Source organism: Staurois parvus, unplaced genomic scaffold (assembly GCF_062004578.1).
Source record: "Staurois parvus isolate SC_StPar_1 unplaced genomic scaffold, SC_StPar_1.0 ptg000117l, whole genome shotgun sequence".
Classification (NCBI taxonomy): domain Eukaryota; kingdom Metazoa; phylum Chordata; class Amphibia; order Anura; family Ranidae; genus Staurois; species Staurois parvus.
Window position 1 is genome coordinate 1,348,593 of NW_028317913.1, and position 13,908 is coordinate 1,362,500.

Genomic DNA, 13,908 nt, shown 5'->3' on the forward strand with positions numbered 1-13,908 from the left:
CTGCCCAACATGAACAGGATGCTTATGTCTGGCAATGAACCAGTTAATTGTAGTTCTTCTTTATTAATTTTCCTGTGATGGGGTTTAATCTTCCATACCTTACTAATACTGTTCTGCATGTGGATTACTAACTATAATGCATTGTTCAGCTACATACAGTATATGATATCCTTTTATTGTGCTTAAAATCCAGGCAAACCACTAATGCACAATTGAAATACATATTGTATATAGTTATCAGTACTCCCGCTAAAAAAATGGTATTTCTGGCCATCTACTTCTGAGATTTACATAGCTGCCAGGCAGAATCAAGTTGGTCATCTATTTTCTCTGCTACAGCCTGTGATTGGACAGTGAAAGAACAGCAGACTGATTGTCATTCCTCTGCTTATTCCTGCAGTTAATGCGCTTCTTGTCAGCTCATGCAGTACACATGATTAGCCATAGCACTGGTCCTTTCTTTCCCAGATCATTTATAAAGGGGGATTATTTGAATCTAATACCAAGATAAATTTAGATACTTAAAATAGTATAATTTTGTATTGGTTTTGAACCTCTGAAATAAAAAGTAAACACAGCATATCCTCATACAATGTGTTCCTTCCTCAGTCCATAAAACTTAGTGTGGATTTGCCTGCTCTTTTCTACCTCTGCTTTCTGCACAAGTGCAACCCCCCCCTTCCCCCCAGCACACACCAGGTGGTTGATGTCCTCAGATATGCATGTTTCTCAGTGAGACTGTGTTGGGGGGGAATGGGTGTCCTTTCCGTCTACTCAGGTTTCGGATTAGACTCAGCTCTGTGCAGTGTGTGACATCTGGTGCTTGCCCCCCTGCCTTCTGGAAGCTGAGAAATATCATGTGAACTGTGTACTTTAAAAGGCTGTGGAGAAGAGAATGCCACAGATAAACAGGTAGAACGTATGTTTGAGGATTTAATTCCTCACTGTGTATCACCTGATACTAGTCAATTCAGCAGGCCTATGTAAGTATGGATTCACACGTGTGGTGTGAATTGACGCTCCGTTTTCTCAGTAAATTGACACAGTAGTTGTTCAGAAGGTCAGGTTTACATCAGGATCAGGAGAGCAAACCAGCCTGAAATCGTTTTCACAAACTCATGACGTGTTCGATTCAGAAGTGGTTTCCAAAGAAGTCAATGAGCCTCAACCGGACCACACTGCTCAGAAATCGGTCAGGACTCTTTTTTTTTTTTTTTTTTTTTTTTTTTTTTTTTTTTTTTTACAATCCGCACTGCCAGTGCACCAGACATATGTGAACAGGCACCATAGGATGCAATGTTGTTTCACATGTCATGCGGATTGGATGTGGTTCAAAACACATCAAATCCACATATACAGTATGTGAACCAGCTCTAAAGGTTTATTATCACATACATGCTTTATTTCTATGTTTTGTTTTTTTTTTGTGTTTTTTTTAAATATCTACCTGGAGTTCAGCTCTAAAATACACCTCTAAGGGATAAAATAATGCAGCAAATGAACGTGGACAAAGGTCTTGCATTCTGATGTCTGCAGTAATTTTGAGTCTGTATCTTCAAACGTATTTAAGCCAAAGCATCAACTTGACTGTGACTCTGAGTTTGGAAGACAGAGATAGCCAGGCAAGTAATATTTACAGAAGATAACCATTCTGGTATCCCCATTATTTCCCTTGTGGCAGATACAGTATAATTTAGAAAGGCATTTCCTTACTTAATGTCTGTTAGAAATAATTACACTCTGTGTCACTATGCTCTGTGATTGCTGATTTTTGAAAATTAGAGAATTCTAACTTCCTGGACTTTTCAATCCCAAGTAGAAGACATCTGGCAGAAAGTAGCCATCGGCATTTCAGATGCATAGGAAAAGTCAGATGTTCCACGCTGGCAGTGCAGGGCTGAAAGATCCTATTCATTGAGGGTATTCCTTCCAGTGTACACCCAGTCTCTACTTCCAGTTTGTCGCACCTTACACCCCTCAGTATTGGGGGGGGGAGGGGGGGGTAAATTTCTACAAGACTGCGCCATGCTGGATGAGTAGTCCTTATTTAAGGAAAAAAAACACAAAAACATAAATTCTCGTTTGGTGAAAGGGTTTATGCATTTTTAACAAACCATCTAGTTCTGTAAAATAGTTGCTTGTATGATTCATAATTGGTAGGGTTTATGCAACTTGCATCAACACAAGCATACCTGGATTTGTGGAAAGAAAGGCCGCTGTCTATAGCTGGCCATTCACTAGTAGAGTTTTTTGTATGGAGTTTTTTATTCCCCCCAAGAACTTTCATTTGATTTTTCTAATGGTTAGTTGAGTCAAATTGTTCCTTTTTAAACCTCAGTGACAAGAAAATTTAAGGGAGCAGGATGGAAATTTCAAAGGACTAGATTTCAACCAGTGCTTTTGGTTTTCCTTCAGGAATTTCCATCCGTTCTGAAATCTAATGTTAAAAGCAAAAATAATTTTAAAGTATTTCTGAATGACGGCTCAAAAGGGAGGAGCCGATGATGATGATTGGGCACAATTTCTCCCAATGACACTGATGGGGCACAATTCCTCCCAATGACACAAACAATTGGGCATTGTTTTTTCCCACTGATATCAGGACCTGTTCTACTGCCAATGGCCACAGTCCGGCCCCCCAAAAGTCTGATGAACAGTAAACTGGCCCTTTCTTTAGAAATCTTGGAGACCCTTGCTTTAGACTGTCATATGAAATTGCATTAAATAGCTTTTAATTTTATGTACTGTTCAATACTCCATCCATTTAGTTAGTCTCTTAATGCCCGTATACCACAAAGTAAAACTTTTATTGTAACCTTAGAGAAAAGCAAAAAATTCAGTATCCTTGGTAATGCTGTATGACAGTAGTGTACCCAAATACATATTCACTTACATACATTTCTAGAGCTTTTCTTGATCTAGTTCTCCTTTTAATTTTCTTGATGGCCCAGAAAATAGTTCCCTTGGGGTTTCTGTTATGCATTTCCTTATAGTGATTTGAAAGTGGATTTTTTTTTTTTAATCACCCTAATATGTCCTTCATATGTTCATCTATCCTAGATTTAATTCCCTTTTGGTGCATCCGACATAGGTGTTTTTATTTTTTTTCAGAGACATATCTTTAATATGGGAAATTCCTTATTGCTGGTTGATTTAACTTTTTAGTTGCCAGAGCCGTGTTTGCATTTTTTTTTTTTTTTTTGTACACGTTTAAAAAAATCTTTTCAGGTCTGAAGATTACATAAAACCCCCAAATCATTACATATTTTCTGAAAGCAGACACCCTGGAGAATAAAATGGTTGTACTTCCAATTTTTTGTCACACAATATTACTGTAATTTCAGTAAAAGACACAAGTGAATTTTAGGGCAAGCAAACGCAATAAATTTCTGACATTTTTGGTAAAATATTAAAGACCAAGTTGCATGGATACCAGGTAAATGGATACTCAACATGTCAAACCTTAAATATGTGTGTGCCCATGAAATAGCAACAAACTACATTACCCTATATTTTCTATAGGCAACACTTCAAATGGCCCCTATAGGTCATCAGTTTAGCATTATAGAGGACGTCTGTTGTTAGAGTTATTGCTCTCACTCCATGATAATTATGTGATGATTTTTTGGGTGACAGGTTCTCTTTATTGAGACACGCAGGGTCTAAAAGACTCTGTCTCCCCTGTGCTCCACTGAATGTGAATCATTGATCGCATTGCAATACGTTCCTTTTTGGCTAAGCTAGCTGAAGAAAGTGATGGGGGGCAGGAAGTGATGTCATAGACACCCCTTTCCAGATCAGCAACCAGATGTGTGTCCACTCTTCTCTCTCCGTTGGCACCTGCTATGTTGGTCCTAGGCACGCGGGACCAGGAATACATGGGGGCGGCAGCGCACGTTACCCTGGGTGCTTGGAAGCAATCGGACTGCAGTGCAACTGTCTGAATGCTTCCACCTGACCTGCAGATTGTGTGTAAAACCCCCTGTATGATGTATGGATCTGGCAGCGAAAGAGTTAAGACCTTTTTTTTTTTTTTCACTCTTAGTGAGTTTATTTGCAGTACATCTATTACAGCTAACAAACCCACTCAAATTTGTTTCATAATTCGTTCCAAAATGTTGCTTCTTTTCTTAATCTTTAGTGTTAAAGTTTAAGTAAATCACCTACCCCTTCAAATGTTAAACTATCACCAGCAGAAACCTCCGCAACTTGAACCCTTCCCCTTTCCACTCTGCTGCTGGCCAACTTTACGACCGCATCCTTCCCCTGTCTTGCCCTGACCTGGCCACTACTGTTTATAACAACTCGCTAGCACCCCCAACAACATGAAGCATTAGATCCCGACCGCTACAACCCTGGCAGACTGACCATACCAAAAATCTCAAACGACGCAGTCGTGTGCTGGAGCGACTATGGCACAAAACCAGATCCCAACAAGCGTTCACCCGATATACATCTGCCTTCCAAACCTACACTTCCTCCCTTCACGCTGCCAAGCAAGCCTACTTTGTTACCCTCATTAATACCTTCTCTTGCAGTCCTCGCCAGCTCTTCTCTACTTTTAACTCTCTACTCTCTCTGCCCCCACCTCCACCCAGTACCTCTCTCACAGTCCACGAGATTGCTAACCACTTCAAAAACAAGATTGACGCAATTCGTAGGGACATCGCTACTGCTCAGACTTCCACCCCACCTAGCATTCCTCACACTAAAACCCCCTCAACACTCCACTTCTTTGACCTTGCTACCACTGAAGGGGTCACTAAGGTCTTCTCTGAAGCCCGCCTCACCACCTGCACCCTTGACCCTGTCCCCTCAACTCCTACGATCACCCTCTTCCTCCATCTTACGCTCCCTCACACACATCTTTAATCTTTCCCCCTCTACTGGCACATTTCCCTCCCCTCTAAAACATGCACACGTCACTCCCATACTTTAAAAACCCTCCCTGGATCCCACTGACCCGAACAACCTTAGACCCATCTCTTTGCTGCCATTTACATCCAAACTCCTAGAGCGCTTAGTCTATAATCGCCTGAGTTCCCACCTCACCAACAACAACCTCCTTGATTCCCTACAGTCTGGCTTCCGCCCCGTACACTCCACCGAAACTGCCCTACTCAAACTCACCAACGACCTGCTAACCGCCAAAGCTAATGGCCACTATTATGTGCTCCAACTCCTCGACCTCTCTGCGACTTTCGACACGGTTGACCACCCCCTCCTCCTCAAACAACTACACTCTCTTGGCCTCAGAGACTCTGCTCTCTCCTGGCTCTCTTCCTATCTATCACAGTGCTCCTTCAGTGTTACCTATAACACTGCCACCTCCTCTTCACTCGCCCTCTCTGTTGGGGTCCCTCAAGGTTCTGTCCTCGGGCCCCTTCTCTTCTCCATCTACACCTCCTCCCTTGGCCAATTGATACACTCTCACGGCTTCAACTACCATCTCTATGCCGACGACACGCAAATTTATCTCTCTACCCCTCACCTCACCCCTTCAGTCTCCGCTCGTATCACAAGCCTACTGAGCGACATATCGGACTGGATGTCACTCCACTTCCTCAAACTAAATCTGTCCAAAACTGAGCTCCTAGTTTCCCCCCCCCCCCCCGAGTTCTCCATCAAGACCAACATCATCATCAGTCCCTCCCTTCAAGCCATAATACTAGGTGTCATCCTAGATTCCAATCTGTCCTTCCAGCCCCAAGTCCATTCGCTGACAAACTCATGCAGACTTCACCTCCGCAACATCTCCAAAATACGACCGTTCCTAACCCCGGAAACCACTAAGCAACTCATTCACTCCATTATATCACGCCTCGACTACTGTAACTCCCTCCTCATCGGCTTTTCCCACCGCAGGCTATCCCCTCTTCAGTCTATCTTGAATGCTGCGGCCAGACTCCTCCACCTTACTAACCGCTCTGTATCTGCCACTCCTCTCTGCCAATCCCTCCACAGGCTTCCGATTGCCCAACGGATAAAATTCAAAATGCTAACATTGACTTATAACGCTGTTCATAATACTGCCCCAAACTACATCACCGATCTGGTATCCAAATACCACCCAAAACGTACTCTCTGCTCCTCACAAGACCTCCTACTCTTTAATTCCCTGGTCTCCTCCCATGCCCGTCTCCAGGGCTTCCCCCATTCTCTGGAACTCCCTACCCCAATCCATCAGACTATCACCTACTCTCCTCACCTTTAGGCGCACTCTGAAAACCTATCTCTTCAGGGAAGCCTAGCCCCACCCTCAGCTAATTACTGAACTCTTCCACTCTTCCTACCACTCCATCCCGCACAGCTATTTCCTCCTGTACCACTATCCCCTCCCTCCTAGATTGTAAGCTCCAAGGAGCAGGGCCCTCGAACCCCTCGTGTATTGAATCGTATTGTTACTGTACTGTCTCCCTTCATAATGTACAGCGCTGAGGAAACTGTTGCCGCTATATAAATCCTGTATAATAATAATGTGTTTTGTAGGTGCAAATTTTAATCTGAAATTTTCACCTTTTTATAAACACAACTCCTGGGTTTCAAAGGGTGGTATTGAACCAAAGATCTTATCCTCTTTTAATAAAGGCCAGTACTTTTTAATACTTCTTTGAATAGCAGTTAAACCGAGAGAGTATTCAAACTATTATATTCTTTTGTTTTTTGGAAAGTTTTTGTCATAATTTGCCTTTTATTAAATAAAATTGTGCACTTCCAAAAACTTGATTTCTTTATAACTATATGTAGAGGAAAAAAGAAAATGAAATAATTAAATTATTCCTGGATACAAATGCATCTAGATCGCTCTTGAGAACCCTTTCACATAAAAATGTCTATTTATCTTCACCTTGGAATGAGGTCTTGCACCTAGCTGATTATGTATAAAGAATCTAGATATCTATAAACAAAATAACGAGTGTCAACTCTTGAGGCTAGAATCCAAGTTTAATCCAGCTAATGAGTGGAAATGTTTTTATTAAAGGAACCGGTAGTATGAAAAATTAATATGAATAATCAAAAGCTTGTTGAAAATGTCACTTAATGAGAAATTGGCTATTCTTACAAAAGGATCAACTGTTACTAATACATCCAGTAGGTAAGATTATTCGATGGAGTAGTTTTTAAGAAAGAGAATCAAATAGGCTGGTAGCGGTTTAAGAGATACTGAGTTCAGATCCGACCAGTTAGTTGTAAGGAAGAAGTAAAAACCGTAAAATTAAGGGTCTTTAGGTCAAACAAGAATTAGATTTTTACATACACCGAATATCCTAGGATACCATCCTCCTTCCTTCCTTCTTTTTTTTTTTTTTTTTTTTTCTTTAACTAAAAATACAAAAAATCTAAAGTAATCCCTAGGATGTCCACTTATTTTGGGATTGAATTATTAACCACAAATTTTGACAGTTTGTTGATGTACATCCACCGCCATATGTGCACACCATCTACTACTAATATTATATCTACAGATAAATATTTGTTTCAAATTGGTGACTTGCACCTTATTGTACCCAGTTGCTCAAAGTGACAACTAGCATTTGCAGAAAGGAACTGGCGATGGCAGAGCCACCTGTATGTTTCTCTGGAGCTTTGATTTAATAAGGAGTGCACGCAGGATTCTTCACCAAGGCAAAGTGTGGTAACCCATGGCAAGAAACCAAAAATGATCTTTCAATCACCTGCCTTGAGCAAACTGGAATCTGTTTGCTGTGGGTTACTGTGCTTTGTGCTTCAGTCTTGTTTTTGAACTAATCGCTTGAACATGCTTATGACTATCCGCTTTTCTTTATTTTTGCATTTCCAACCTTTCAGTAACCGCACTAAAATTGGAGTAATTTTTAACTAAAAGCAGTCACAATAAAGTGCAAGTTTTTTTTAATTGTGTGAATCAAGTCTACTGTAACTATGGATAACACTGCAATATTAAGTGCAGGTATTACAAACGTTTCTGCTTCCACAGGTAAAAAAACAAAACCGGCTTTTTGTAAAGAATATTATCTTACATGTGCTTTGCTAGTTGTAATTGTGGGAAATATGTTCCATTAAAAAAAGGAGTAATAATTTCCAGAACTGACGCAAAAGAGGACCTATCATCTAATTTGTACTAAATCTGGCAAGTCGTGCAGCAAAAGCTGCCTAACCCTTTTTTTTTTTTTTTTTTTTTTTTTTTTTTTTTTATAAATAAAAGACCTTTGCCGTATGCCGTCAATGTCAATTCTGCCAGAAGGCAAAGGGATGTGACAGAACCTGTTAGCTGGGTATAATAGAAGTGATGTTATCTGCTTCTCCCATCAATCACAGGACAGGTGCGTAGTCCAAGGCCAGGTGAAGAAGTGTATGCAGCTACTGCCAAATTTCTATAGTTGGCACACTAATGTGGCACAGCGGCTGACCAGAAGAGAATTGAAAGTTCCTGGGTAATATTGTAGGCAGCTACAATGTGACTATTACTATGTGGTAAAGTAAGGCAGCAGAAACCCCCATTGTTTAATAGTATGCTTTTACTAAACAAGCTGTATGTAAAAACTGAAAAAAAACCCCTAAAAACTGCATGCAACACATATGCACACACTACCTATCCTTTTTAGCAAGTGAGCATTGACAATGGCCTGCATTTGATAGGGATACAATAAAAAGTTACTTAGATTGAGTTATATAGTTTGAGATTTCTGGAACAAATAGGATTCAAGCAATTGCAGAAAATCGGGTGCTTTCGTAGTGCAGATTTAGTGTCATTCCCAGGTGAGAAGTTCCTTCCTTGGTCTTGTGAAGTCCCTTCTGGCACAAACCTTCCTTCTACCCAGGTCATCTTCTTATTGAGAAGAAACTGATCACCTGCCCAGGTTTATAACTGGCTTTTTAAACAGTGAACATGGGGGGGCTGTCACTATGTGAAAAATTTCCAAAAAAGTAGAACTATCCAGTTCAACTTGCCAGCCTACCCCAATCTAATAGTGGCTATTATTGGCAAGGAACAAGGATATGTACATCTTATCAACAAAGGGGGATAAGAAAAGCCAGTTCAAACTGTCAGCCAGTTAGCCAACTATCAAAAACCAAATTAACCTGTCTGGAAACATGCGTTTAAAAACAGGGGTTTAGTTAGCACACATTTGCAAATACATACGTAAGCCACAGAGCCGCGTCACGGCACCCTGAGTATCTGTGGTCCTAACTCTACAAATCTAAAGAGTCCTCACAGTAGAGGCACATGCATTTAAATGGATATTGAGCCTTTTCCTTCTTCCAGACTTCCCCCATGTGTTCAGCACATGGCTATATCCTTATATCCTATACCTTTCTTGTCTCCCCCATTTCCTGCCACCATCCCATCCTGTTTAACTGGCCTTTATGAACCAGTTAAATAAGTTTAATTAGCATTTGAATAGAGGAAGCCCAGCTTCTGAATTCTAGATGGTAGCTAAAATGTATTTTTCATATAAATCTGCCATAATAATAAAATAGGCATTGACGACACAGTATTTGAAGAGGAACTCTAGTGTACAAGTAAAACTGCTAATGCTATAGGAAACATTACAGCTGTTCAGTGCCGGCAGATTGTCCTAAATTGTGGTGTATGTGATGTCAAGGGTGTTGTGCGTTCCGAGGGAGGGTGAACTCTTTGCATCAAAAACCGCATTTAGCTGCTAGACATTATTCCAATAGTAATTTTTATTAGTGTATTTGAAAACTGATTTGTCATGAATTCGTTAGGAAACACCCAATTTATTAATATGGTGGCTAAATGATCAGCCCTCTTGCAGCTTTGAGCCATGGGTTAGAATCCTACCTGAGGCATCAGCTGGCTGCAGTTTGTATGTTCTAGATGTTCTTTACCTTGGGCAGGTATCTTAAGAATGCGGAAAATGCTTATTGTTTAGGAATTTTTGCTTTCAACCAAATTGCCTCAGTTGTGTCAATGTGGTTGGAAAGTTTTTTTTTTTTTTGTTTTTTTTTAATATATATTGAATTCCTTTTTGTAGGGCAGGGCCAATGAGAGAGAACTGTGTAATACTTTAGCACTGTGTGTAATACTGGAGAAATTCTTACAGATGTTCTTTGTAGGTGTGGGCAAACTGTTATGCATTGCCCATATATTTATTATATATGGTTAATGAAGACCTGTCACAGGAGAAAAATAGCCATAGCTGATCTACATTGGAAAATGCAAGCATGTAGCTTTCATGCTGATCAGTGGATCATAAGAGTGCCAAATAATCCCGCCCTTTTCTCCCCTCTCTTCCATTCATAGAAGGTATACCGTAGCTTCTATTCCTGAAACCTGAGCTTTAAATTGAGGAGGTGGACCATTCATTCCTCCTTCTTATATAGTACAGCTTCTATGAAAGGAAGAAGGGGAGCAAATGGTGTGTGTAGTTGGCATCCTTGATAATTGCATAGGACCAGATCCTTGGCTCTTAATAATTTCTGCCATATTGAAAGATTGTGTTGGTGGGGGGGGGGGGAGAAAGGTGGATCAGAGAAGGAAGATTTCAAGTAATGCAGGAGCCAGCAGCACTAGGGACACAACGGATTGATTATAAGTAATGTCCCTTGTGCTGATTTATTTTTAATTTTTTTATTATAGACTAAACTTTAGGCTTTAACATTTCTTTGTTGCATAGATATTTATTGCTACCGATTTGCTCATGACACCAATTCGTGCCTCACATTCTGTTACATGCAGTCACACCCATGTCATTCACGTCAGAAAATATACAATTTATTTCTGTCCCAGTTAGCTGGTAATTTTTTAGATTTCTGAAAATATCACTAACAACTTTAGATACCGCATATACAAGGTAGTTTTTTTAAAAAATAGATCTATAAAACTTTTTTTTTTTTTAACGCCAGTCATAATATAAACACTTGTGCTTTTACTCGGAATGGGAGCATTCTACTCAAACCTCTGGTTTCACAATTACTGCTGTGTCATTGACAATATGCTGAAAATATGGGGGTGAGGTCATCTGTGTTTAACAAGTATATATTCTGAGCTACAGAAAAGTTCTTGCTTATCTAGTACTTTAAGGATCAGCTCACACAAAACAGATTTCCATCATCTTATCTTTTTCAAGATGTGATGTGAGAGTTTTGCAGTGGCTTCCATGCCATGTGTCTGTCAAATCCAGATTATTATCGAAAAGAACGCTGCAAAAGGAGGACATATTGAAAGTTAGCATTTTGTGATCAAAATAAGAAATATGGATTCCCTGAACAGTGCACGCGGTAACCCCATTTCACTGCTTTTTGTAGATCTAAAAATATTCCCAAGCATTCTGGCCAATAGTTGCCTCTAATTAAAAAAAAAAAAAAAAAAAAAAAAAAAAAAAAGCCTAGCTGCCATATAGTGGGTTGTAAGACAATACAATTAAAATGCTGACTGTCATTCACTATGCCCATTCCAGATTAATTACACCTCTTCTCCTGTCCAAGATCATATAGATCAGGGGTGTCCATCCCAAGACGGCAATGACTGAAGCCCAATACAGAACCATCAACTTACTTAAAAATGTAAACATTTCGTTTTTTTAAATTTTTTTTTTTTTTTTTTTTTTTTTTTTTTTTTAAATGCCTTTAGGCACTTAGGGAACACATGTGGCCAAAGAAAAATTTGACAGTGTCTCTACTGGATTTTTAGAAGTTTTATCTTCCCAAGGAAAAATATCCCTCTCCTCACAATCACACCTTATTCATGTCATCTTTTTTTGGGAGCAACTATTTTCAAGGATGAAGCGCACAAATGGCAAAATTAGAACTAAAATATCTGATGAGCAGTGTGAGAATTGCTACTACATCCATCAAACCAGATATTGATGAGTTGCTTTATCAAAACCATGTCAACTATCAGCTATTCTTCTTGTTAGTGTATTTTTTGTTTGGCACAAGAAAATTCCTCTACCTCCAAGTTGGCCAATGAAAGTCAAAAGGTTGGATACCCCTGATATAGAAGGTGCTTGACTAGGTAAACTGGCAATTTCTCCAAGAAATCTTGCAACGCATAAGGCCAGGGAGCACATGAGGTAATGCATTGAGGCACTATATTCCATTCCTTCTGCAGTCCTAAAAATGGATGCACTAAATTTTACCTCCTAGGAAGAATACCGGACTGTGCTTGTTTCTTAAAAATACAGTTCGGATGGGACTTCTTAAGACAGCAGCTGGAGTGGAGCGAGACCTGACCCACCTCCTTTTATTTATCCCACACCCCTCATACCTGTCCTACCCCCTTTCCTCAGATAGATAGACTTGGCTTTCAACTGAAGTCATCTAAGCCAGTGAATGGCATTGGAGCCTCAGAGTAACATGGAGCTTTATTTACCAAAATAGAAGTGGTTACCCACCATTCCGTCATGTATTTTGTACCTAATGTACCAACAGTCATCCAAGGTAACCCATAGCAACTACCCAGTAGTTTGCTACAAGAATACTATTGAGTTTAAACTGCTGATTGCCACTGCCTATTGTATATTTTTGTTCTCCAAATGCTTGTAGATCAAGATTAATCATGTTTAAAATGAAAAGCATTGTAGATCCTGATGGTGAAAGTAATGTAAACATCTCTAGTTCCTTTATCTCTGGTTTAGCTTTAGATCAGTGGACTCCAAACTGCGGCCCAAAAGCCGGATGCGGCCCTTTGCTTGCTTTTATCCAGCCTTTGGGTCACCTTTTGCCCCACTGTCTGCAACAATGGAGCATAGTTCCTGCCCTTGATACCTACAATGAGGCATTTTTTTTCTCTCGCTGACACCAAGGATGGGGCATTATTCCTCTCACTAACACCAACAATGGGGCACTATTCCTCCCCCTAATACCAAAAAGAGGACACTGTTTACTCCCACTGACACCAAAACATTTTGTACTCCTGCTGGCCACAGCCTGGCCCCCCTAAATGAAGGGCAGTAAACTGGCCCTATGTTTAGAAAGTTTGGAGACCCCTACTTTAGATGATATGCATTGTATAATACGGTTAACCATGAACTTGGTAATTGTACAGGCCTCACTGCGGTATCTGTGAGTATAATGAAAGCTGAAAACTAGAATCCAAGGTTTGTGCTTTAAACAAATTGTTGTAGACTGCAACTGGTTAATTTATAACAAACAGGTCTGTGGGAGAGCTGAGTACACCTCCCATGTTGGAGGGCTAAATATGGACACAGGACTTTTACGTGCTGTATTGTGTTTCATTATATTATTGTGATTTAGATATTTTTGTAATCAGGGCAGAGCCCCCAACTATGTTGTTTGTATCCTGTTTATAAATTGTGTTAAATTGTCCTGATTTATGAATGCTCTGCAGGAAATCATTTCCTGACCTAGAAGTTCCCCTTTCCTATTGAGAGAAAATGATCTTCCTTTTAGCACAGCTCAGACAATAAAGTATCTATTAACTCGTTGGTATAAAATTGCTTACATGTGTAGAACGGTGTTCAGCGGAGTCAGGGCTGGATTTGCAGTTTGTGTAGCCCTGGGCTTTTGTGAATTGATGTGTTCTAAAATGGAAACTATCTTCCATGCTGTTGCTGTATTGAAGCCTGTTATGATTCCTGCTGCAAGATTGAACAGCTGTCATAAACTAGGCAACATAAATGAAAGGGCAGGTCTGGGATTTGCTACTGCTGTATCTCTTGACAGTAGCAGTGATAGACTAATGTAATTAATATTTCATATTGAAAAAAAAGTATATATTTTTTTTTTTTTTTACTAAAGCAATAATCAAGAGAAAAGAATCAATAAACATTGCATTTGCTTTAACCATTTATGCCCCTAGAGACCTTGTTCGTCCGTTGGGTGCCTGCTTCTTTCCTTTCAAACAGCCTCTGACCTTCATGTGACAGCCATGTTTCAATGCTCTCTGCAGCTCCAGAGGGTGGTTGGTGATTGAGAGCACGGTTTAGCTATTAAAGCAAA

General features: G+C 40.0%; 1 protein-coding gene across 3 annotated transcripts in view; it reads left to right on the forward strand.

The window, feature by feature from the left end:
• UGP2 (UDP-glucose pyrophosphorylase 2) overlaps positions 1–13,908 on the forward strand; it is a 128,834-nt gene that overhangs the window by 75,106 nt on the left and 39,820 nt on the right. The gene's annotated exons all lie outside the window — the stretch shown is intronic.